We start from the raw sequence: 10,364 nt of genomic DNA, 5'->3' as shown, positions 1-10,364 counted from the left end.
TGAACAGACCAAAGTAATAAGAGGCTCAATAAACACGTCCAACAAACAAAACCTTCCCCTGCCTCACGTAGCCAGCAAAGACCAGGATCAAAACTCGGCCATGTATGCTGCCCCAGCAGTAGGACAGCCTGAATAAATTACCAACACTAGAGAACAAACGAGTTTTGTTTCTCCTTCTCGCTTGAGCCAGTTCCCCTGGAGACCTCAGCATCAGAAGGTCTGTTGTTAATACGTTAATTATCGATACAAGTATTAATGTCAATATCATTATGATTATTTGCATATTTGTTATCATATTTACAAAAAATACCTAATTAGTTGTTGAGGTGTATTGTAAATAATGTAGGTCAAATAATTACTGTATTTTCATGTAATTATCATCTGAGAATATATTACTTTTAATCCTATCCTCATGCTTCTCCACACTTTATCTTTACTTTTTATCATTATCATCACTATCGTCATGCTTCTCCACACTTTATCTTTACTTTTTATCATTATCATCACTATCGTCACCAGCATCGTCTTCTCTGTTACCCCTACTAAGGCAGTGTCAGCACTGATGGTTAAAGCAGTTCCAGTATCATTATCTTTCCTTCACTATATAAGTTAACTTTACAACAGTGTTAAGTCATGGCTTTATATGTAGCTGAAGGCATTGATCTCATCCATACAACATGCTCAGTAGTACTCCATTGATCATCCTGATCATCAAGACTCAAAATGTTTGAGTTTTGATCTTGAATGATGAACATGAAGGCCAAAGTCTAAAGACCTGAAGTAGTTAAGGCGTACTGGACCAAGGAACAAGTCAACCTAGTCTATGACTGGCTTGTTGCTATGGTTACCAGAAGGGAATGTTGAATGGATAAAAGAAAGAACAGAATATCAAATGGAAGGAATTAACATACATCTCTCACTACCATTGGACACATATCCTGGGACCAAGAGGAATACAATAAAAACCTGGAGGATATTGTACCCACTACCACTGGACACACATCCTGGGATCAAGAGGAATACAATAAAAACCTGGAGGATATTGTACCCACTACCACTGGACACACATCCTGGGATCAAGAGGAATACAATAAAAACCTGGAGGATATTGTACCCACTACCACTGGACACACATCCTGGGATCAAGAGGAATACAATAAAAACCTGGAGGATATTGTACCCCAAAAGTGATCGAAGCAAAACAAGAAATTCAGGAAAACAAATGGAGAAGACTCGCTGCTATATGAGACGGATTTACGCCCTGTCTTAAAGGCTCTCAGGTTCCGGGTTACAGCCTGGTTTAGAGCTTAACTGTTTCTGAGATGTTCCTTCTGTGCCGAGGGCTGCTGGGAGGTCTTGGGACACCTTCCTTAGCTGCTGGAGACGTTCAGGGTTACAGACGGGAGTCTCAGCGCCTGCTGAGAGGTCCTGAGACACGTTTCTCAGCTGCTGGAGATTTCCAGGGGGTAGACATGAGCGTCCTCTTCCCGGGAGCGCTTAGTGGTTCTGATTCAAGTTCCCTGTTGCTGGAGACGCTCAGAGAGGCAGACAAGAGAGCATCCTGCAAGGTGAACTATGAGGAAGTTGTTTAGGTTATGTATTCTCAGGGAGAGAGAGAGAGAGAGAGAGAGAGAGAGAGAGAGAGAGAGAGAGAGAGAGAGAGAGAGAGAGAGAGATGGGTATACTTAAACGACACCTGGCTCTCTCTCTCTCTCTCTCTCTCTCTCTCTCTCTCTCTCTCTCTCTCTCTCTCTCTCTCTCTCTCTCTCTCTCTCTCTCTCTCTCTCTCTCTCTCTCTCTCTCTCTCTCTAACGACACCACACACCAGCAGCTTACACTTGCTGTTGCCATCTCTCCCATTTCACAACTGGCTGTTTTCCGTCCTTCCGAACTACTTCCTGACAGCAGCGGTGGTCGGCGCCGTACTGCTGTTGGTCATATCCCCTCACGTTCTTCTCCATTTGTGTAAATAAGGCGGGAGTGAATTCCATTTTGTACGTTTTTAAGGGGAAGTCGGATCTTTCCACTCCGTCAGGTAAAAAGAGCTGAAGGTTTTATCATACCCTATGAATCTGAAGAGAGGTAGAACTTAGATCTCCATTTACATGAAGAGGAGCTTAGCCTTAGGGTCTACCTCCATCTGGATAAGGAAGAGAGAGAGAGAGAGTCAGCTTTCGTCTCCATCTATATAAAGTAGGTTAGAACTAGTGCCTCCCTCTCCATCTTTATCAGTAAGGTTAGAGTCAGTCTTTGTCTCACTCTCTTTAAACGAGAATAGAGCCAACATCATCACACACATCAGCTTAGAAAATGGCAAGAATTGCATATTTTATTATCTATATAAAGAAGCTATGAAACAAAACCATCATCTTCATCTACATAAGAAGAAGGTGAGATCAAGAGTGTTACTATCCCTTGAAAATTAATGATGAACCAAACTCACTCACCTTCTCCATCTGCTGTACATAAAGAAGAAATGTTCGAGACATATCTACTTCATCTATTGTATATCAAGATAGAAAGAACAAATGTCTGTCCTAAGTCTAAACTCCATCTCCATAAAGGAGCATATAAGGTCAGTCTCCATCTCTAGATAAAGAAGGGAAGAGTCTAAATCTCCATCACCATCTAGATTAAGATGATGAGAGAGACGTTGTTCGTGAAGAACGCAGAATTCATCCCAGATCTCTGGTGTACCAGGATCTGAACCCACGTTCCAAACATCTGGTGTAACAGGACCTGAACCTACATCCCAGACGTCTGGTGTACCAGGACCTGAACTTACATCCCAGACGTCTGGTGTACCAGGACCTGAACCTACATCCCAGACGTCTGGTGTACCAGGACCTGAACCTACATCCCAGACGTCTGGTGTACCAGGACCTGAACCCACGTCCTGCCGGCCCTCCTATCAGATCCTCAGACCAAATGACCTCACTAGCCTAACAAAGAGGAACGTCTTTTATCCCAAGAAAAAGGAAAGTCAATCGCCTGTTCCAAGGTTTAAGATCTGTGGTAATTCCACCATGAATCATACGTACCTTAATCAATATGGAATCTAAAGTTCGGAAGTTGGCGGATATTCTCACTGTAGATACGGGACCTGGGAACAGAAATTCAAAGAAAAAAGGGTTTAGTTGAAGGGAGAGATGGAAGGGATGGGATGAATGTGAGATGATGAAAGTCGAGAGATATTAATGAAGAGAAGGAAGAAGAAGAGAATGAACAGGAGGGAATCGAAGGAAGCGAAAAGAGAAGAAAATCAAAACACGAATATGGAGCCAAAGTAACGAAAATTGTAGTACCTGCTATAAATAGCTATCTTGTCGATTAGGATCAACCAGATGGCTCTATTCCAGGGCAAGCAGGAAGTCATGGCTCCACCCGTCCTAGAGCAGGTAGCATGCAATGGTTCTAAGGTGGGGAGATGAACAGTTGAGTTGACTGTGAGCCGATTGCCCTGCCAAGCACTGGAACCTTGGTGGGTCTGCGGGTGATTCATAGTAAGCGACGTAAGCCACCGCATCATAGAGGCCCTTGCTTTGGTAAAACGATAGGAATACTTGTAGTTAAGGAACAGAAGTACAGTGCAAGTCTGAATGAGTGACTGTCTGTGATATTCCGTACAGCCACCTCAACAGTTAAATAATGTGTAAAGTCTCGGAAGGTAGAAGTACTAACATCAGTAACCTCGTCCCTCCATCGTTCTCAGAATTCCATTACCCTCCTTCAGCTCTGGTTCTCTTCTTCCTCTATCCCTCCACTCCCTTTGTCCCTCTACAAATCCTAACCTTCCACCATCCCCGTCTATCCACCTCCATCCGTCCCTCCATCATTCCTGTTTCTCCACCTCTTCACAGCATAACCACCCCATTGTGAAAGATCTCAAGTAATTTTCAGGAAAATGGGCTCATGCTTCTAGGATATGGATCTGAGATTTCCAAAGCGCTAACTACTTATAACTCCCGATCATTTCTTCAAGCTAGAGAGACATACATTGACTGAGTATTGTGAGAAGAATTTAAAGGGAAGGAGATGTAATGCAAATGTGCACAAAGTTTTCTACAGACGTATTGTTGTAGAATATTTGAATAAACTGCTATCACGTCCTGTTGATGGGAAGTCCATCAATACAGCTGTCATGGCTAGACAGTTACTTTAATGATATACGTCTTCAGTGAAAAGGGAAACTATGGTCCATTATAAGCCCTGTTCAAGAAAGTCAACGTCTTATCGACTCATTTCAATTTTTTCCCCACGTACAGCAGTGGCTGAACTCCGTATTGATCAGTCTCCTGAGGCTGTATCTAGATCTGACTGTGGCTACCATCCGTACTTTCCTATTGGATTTCCACATCAGTATGTCTATTCTGTACGGTGATCTTCATAAGTGATATCCTGCCGATTAGTAAGCTAGAGGGAGTGTTGAGTAGGGAAGAGACATCTGCTTTATCATCCTGTCTTCGTCTATTTAGATTAAAAGATCAGGATGTAGCCTCGTCAAAGTCCAGGTCGTCTATCATCTAACTTTCACATATACTCCTCTACCAACACCACATCTCCTTCCATCATCCCCGTTTCTCCTTCATCCTTTTGCCTCCACCATCCTGGACAAGCTCTTTATGAGATCCTGGAGCTAAACCATAACCCTCCTACCCTTTCCCTTTGACCTCCCCGCAATCCCTTCCCTTTATCTTCTCTCTATCTACCGCTAGTCTTCCCACCCACTCCTCCTGTGCTACTTGCTCTACCCACCCACACATCACCTCATCACTTAACATCAACAATAATCGTAAGGTGGTTCATCTACCTCAAAACTTGCTACAGTTAGCTGAAAGAAAGTGGCTTTATTTCGTTGTGCCCAGGATTCTACTGAAGCTAACGATGCTTTCACTTACTGTTGGCTTCGGGAGGCACCCTCCCAGATGTCTTACGCTAAGCGACTGTCAGTTCAGAGTCTTAAACCAAATGGACGACCACAACAAGGAGGAGTCAGCACGAATTTTCAGCTCTTTACTACTCCATCTAAAGCATTTTGTGGATGATACCTACCTCTGGCCTGATGGAGCAGCCAAAGGTCGAGAGGGAGAGTGGCAGGATGATGGGGAAGATGGAGGAAGGTATGGTCAGGAGGGAGAGTGGCAGGTCGGGAGGTCATACTGTGGTAGGTCTTCACCACATATTTGACATGAATTTTGGTCATCACACTGAAAGCAGATTCAGTTCTCATGAATTCTTCAACCACTGGCGAGGAAAGAAAATTGAATGAACCTGAGACAATACGAAAGTCAATAGAAGACGACCTGCCCATGAGGCCAGCAAGGTAAAGTTTATGACTCTGCCCAAGACAGACCAGTTCTTCTCTCTCCCGTGAGTCGACCGACAGCTGCTGCCACACGGCAGTCCCTATCTGTCTTCAGTGGTGGCTGATAAGTGTTCGATAAAGAATAAATCCAAGAATTTACTCATCATTATCAATAACTGATCATCTTATACTTACATCATTATCTGAGTCAGGTACTTAAGGGAGATATATTTGAGGGTGAATTTTGTTGATTATCAAATGGAAGTGAAATTCTTGTTCACCATCACTGAAATAAAAGCAATGGGTATAAGGCCTCGGTTTTGGACATGTGTCCTCGGGTTGATGTCTTGCTTTCATACTTCACATGACGGGATTATGAGGCATCAGAACATTCAACCGAGGTAAGGCAAAGAGAGCGGGAATCTGCTTCACATTAACTCTACCCGGAGAACTGATCTTTTCCCCTATTCTTACTGGTCGAACATCTCATCCCTTATCACTAACAGGTAAGATATTCCATTCCTTCTCTTACTGGTAGAATATCTCATCCACTCTTCTCTAACTGGTCGAATCTCTCGTCCTCATCGGCTGTTACTTGAAGACCGTAATGTACCTTCCCTTGGCCCATCCTGAGTGGGAGATCTTACCTTATCTCGACCCCTGCTGGAAGAATGATCCTTCCCTCTACCATTATGGGGTGAATCTATCTTCCTGTCCACCCTCGCTACACAACGATCAACTTACCTTATCTTCAACCTTTGCTCGAGGAAATATCTTCCCTTCAACCCTTAATGGATGAATCTATCTTCCTGTCTACCCTCACGGCACTACAACCAATCATTAACATACCTTTCTGGAAACCAAGGGAAGAAAAAGAAATCGTAGGGAAAAAATTGGAAAACTTTGCCTTGCAATTTAAACTTTGACTGCAGTTCAGGTCGGACAGAGCTCGGCCAAACACTACAGTCCTGATTATCAATTTACCACGAGTGACGAGTCATCAAAAAGCAATTAAGGACAGACTTAATTTATAAACATATGATCGATTGGGAGGGAGGTAGTGGTGTGAGAGGAGCTGTGAGGTGAGTCAGCGGTGGTGTGAGAGGAGCTGTGAGGTGAGTGAGAGGTGGTGTGAGTGGATCCGTGACGTGAGTGGGAGGGATGGACTATGGACTATGATAATGTGATAAATTACTCTGTTGCCAAGATCACAAATCATATCTTTACCTTAGAAAACCAGAAGCTTTATCATATATATATATATATATATATATATATATATATATATATATATATATATATATATATATATATATATATATATATATATATATATATATATATATATATATACAAATTGTCTCTAGAGGGAATGATATACATGAAATTGGTACAGTAACCCACCTTGGCAACAGAATATGGTTTTATGTAAGAATGTCAGCACATATATCATGCCAGTCTGGTGGCCAAGACAAGAAGATACATTTTCTGCTTACGCTAATTATGCTCATAATTAGTGGTTGTGGAGTTGATATTGCTAACGCTGGCAGGCCAGACCTTGGTACTGCTCTGAACGTGACCCAGATTTTCGCTGGTGGAACATTTCCGGAACCCCCATGTCATCTGAGCCAATGGACGAGAGTGTGTTCATATCATAATGGACCATAACACAGTGATATATACACAGTCACTCAAGGACAATGACGTTCTAAGTTTGGATAAGCGTGAATGGTATACAGTAATGCTTTTTATACCATGTAAAGGAGTTCCGAGGAGTTGCCAGGCGCCAGACAACTAGCCTTGGCTGTATAGGAATTCCTGGCTGCTGGGGTGATATGTTTTCAGGACACTATATTGCTGATGATCGGCAACTCCGTGCCAGCAATATGGGAGGGTATGAAGAGGAAAGTAAGGTGGGGGTAATGTCGCTAGGAAGAGGAACATTGGAGGGTTATATCAATGATTAACATCATTCCATCCGTTGTCCCAGGTTGCTGTTCGACCATCTGCTCAGTGCAAAGCCGAGTGCAAATGCCATTAGCCAGTTGGTCTGTGTCTGCATCTCTGGTCTACCACAGCAGCCATCAGATGAAAGCCTGGAGGGCACGAATCTGCTTGTACTGGAAGAACTGAAAGCAGATTCTAAGGAGTATCTATATAGGACCATATAAGTATCCTTGCCATTTCCATATATCTTTTACGCCATTATGTGGTTGGATCATAATTTCTCTCGTCCAAATATATTGATGAAGTATACTCTATTTAGGAAAGTAACTCGTGTGCAATATCATCAAGAACCTCAAAGGTATACCCGCCCTTCTTTCGCGGAACACGTCTACCAATAGGCCGCCCTCTTACCTACCAATCAATCCTCAAAGGAACGCTGCCACCTGGCCCATAAATATTTTCCCAAGACCTTTGTCTCCAGCCTGTGAGGATTATCACAGGGACAGAGACCCTCATGAATATTTTCAGGGGAACAAGGACCACTTACCCACGTCGGATATTCAGCGGCATTCGGTCCCGTTGGCCATACAGTATAAATATTTAGTTTTGAGAATTAAGGCAATAGAGCAGCTGATCTAAATGATGCAACAGTACAGTCTGTTCTACAAGATACATGTATGGCCGCCTCTCTGTTTTCACTCATTTGAATACAAAGCCTGAATAAATATGTTCTATTTCTAATTCAAACAAGATTTCTACTCCGAGGAATACTACTTTACATAATCCTTAGATGTTTAATGCTAAGTCTACTGTTTCACTGTCAAAGCTTTGTGAACGTCAGTTTTACCTGGAAGTTTATTGTTGAAGAATTTTAGTTTGATGAAGAGTTTGATGACTAAGATCGTTGCTTTACATTAGCTATTCTATCTAACCATAACTACTGGGGATTAGTGTCAAGATAACCACCTTTTCCCCACTACTACCTACACCACTGTGTCTAGTGGGTAGTGTATTCTCTGGGTTTAATGGAAGTACATTCTCCCCACTGCCACCTTCATCACTGGATTTAGTGGGGAGTACCTTCTCCCTATTACCAACCACCCTCACCACTGTGTCTAGTGGGTAGCGTCTTCTCCCCACTGCCACCTTCACAATTTTATTTAGTGGTTGGTGTCTTCTCCCCACTACCACCTTTACCACTGGATTTAGTGGGTAGGACCTTCTCCCCAGTACCATCTTCACTGCTGTTTTGGGTATTACCTACACCCCACAATACAACCTCCACCACTGTGTCTAATGGGTAGTACCTTCTCCCCAGTTCTACCTTCACCATTGTTTCTAGTGGATAGCAACAAACCTCCCCTCCCAAAAAAGAAGGACAAACCTCACCAGTGTGTCTAGTGGGTAACACCTTCTCTCCGTACACAGTCTTCGCCACTGACTCTTGTGGTTGTTCTCGTCTCCCCAGTAAGCACCACCCTCACCACTGTCTCTGTATACATGTTGCCTCTTCTCCTTTTTCAATGATGTCATGTAGATCAGTCAGGCTCCCTCCGTATATCTACTTTATTACATATCTGATATAGTTTACCCTAAAACACCGAGGCAAAATATTACGGGATTAGCACTAATTCATTGAACTATAAACTCGAATGTTTTCGAAAAATTAAAGCCTCGTTTACACTACATTTATATCGAGAAAAAATGATGAATCGTCGATCAAAATAAAACCAGCTTAAGTTGAAACGATATGCAACATTGCTGTTATGCCAAAGTATTTGATCTGGGGATAACAACCATGGACACTTCGTGGAGTCTGATGTTGATAATAATATTTTGAGGACAAGATGCGATGCATTTCCTCTCCTTCATAAGTTTCCTCTCAGGGTGTCATAAGTTCCCTTCGTCACTGCTCACCTCCGTCAGCCACCTGTACCACTATGGCGAGAATGGACAGGCATCTGTTTTGTCTCTCTGGTATTGGAGGACTCAACTCATATGGTAGATATTGCTGTAAGTTGATGTCTTATCGTTACCAGAAGCAGGAAGTGGCTACCACAATGTAATGTTTATATTCAAGAAGTTCAACGCAACCATTTGAGATGTTTGATATGAAAGAGTCGCTAAGGAAAATGTGCGGACGCTTTAAAGGGAATCTGCTTCCTTTGTCCCTTTGATAGCGCTATTTTCTGTGTCCCCCTATGATAACACTATCTTCAGACCACTTCGAAGGAGGTCGTTCATACTTGATGCTCTCGCCTTTCTCTCTCAGCATTTACCTGCCACCTGTTTACCTTACTTCTTTATTTGTCGATGCATCAGTAATGTAAACATTCAGAAATAAAGATTCGACTGATTTCTGTAAAGGGAAAATGGGAAGAGTTCCGGATATAGAGATGCTTTCAAACGTCTAAGTCAACATCAACAATGATCCTCATTTATAGTCAGAAACTCTATGACAAGATCATTTGTGGTAAACAAACCACAGTAAATACATATACCATTTGACGAAAGATTGACGCATATAGGCTCTTATAGAAATGATATAGCTATGAGTTAGATATGGAGCAAGAAACAATACCAGGAGTAAACAGAGCCAGTTAATGCCTGGGGATCAACAAGTAGTTCATCTGATGCGCCAGACTCTTCCTCTACGTCCAGTCATACACAAACATCACCATCATCTCCAGTAACCTCATAACCTCCCCTGTTTCCCCTCATCCCTAACCTTAATACAACACAACACTCGTGAAATATAACGTTCATATTTCCTTTATCTCTAGAGAAAATAGAAATATCTTATCATTGTTCCATACACCTGGGAGAGATGGAGGGACGTGAGCCCTCAGGGCCGTGCAGTATATTCTCCCTCCCTCTACCCACATTGCCCTGAGGGACCTGAGCAGGAAGGCCACTTGTGTACAGACCATAACGTTATTCCGTAGATCATAAATATGGAGGTTTGTGCCGGTCTCTGTCAGGTCCAGTGTATGGTGATGGCCTCACCAGAACCACCAGGATCTGCCCAGTATTCTGAGGGGGGAAAGATAGTGAAGATGGTGGCCTCTGGCTTGCTGGGCATGAGAGAAGAGATGGAGAAGAGGCAGGGAAG

Source organism: Panulirus ornatus, chromosome 2 (assembly GCF_036320965.1).
Source record: "Panulirus ornatus isolate Po-2019 chromosome 2, ASM3632096v1, whole genome shotgun sequence".
Taxonomy (NCBI): Eukaryota; Metazoa; Arthropoda; class Malacostraca; order Decapoda; family Palinuridae; genus Panulirus; species Panulirus ornatus.
The sequence above is the reverse complement of the archived record's forward strand: the minus strand, read 5'-3'. Positions refer to the sequence as shown.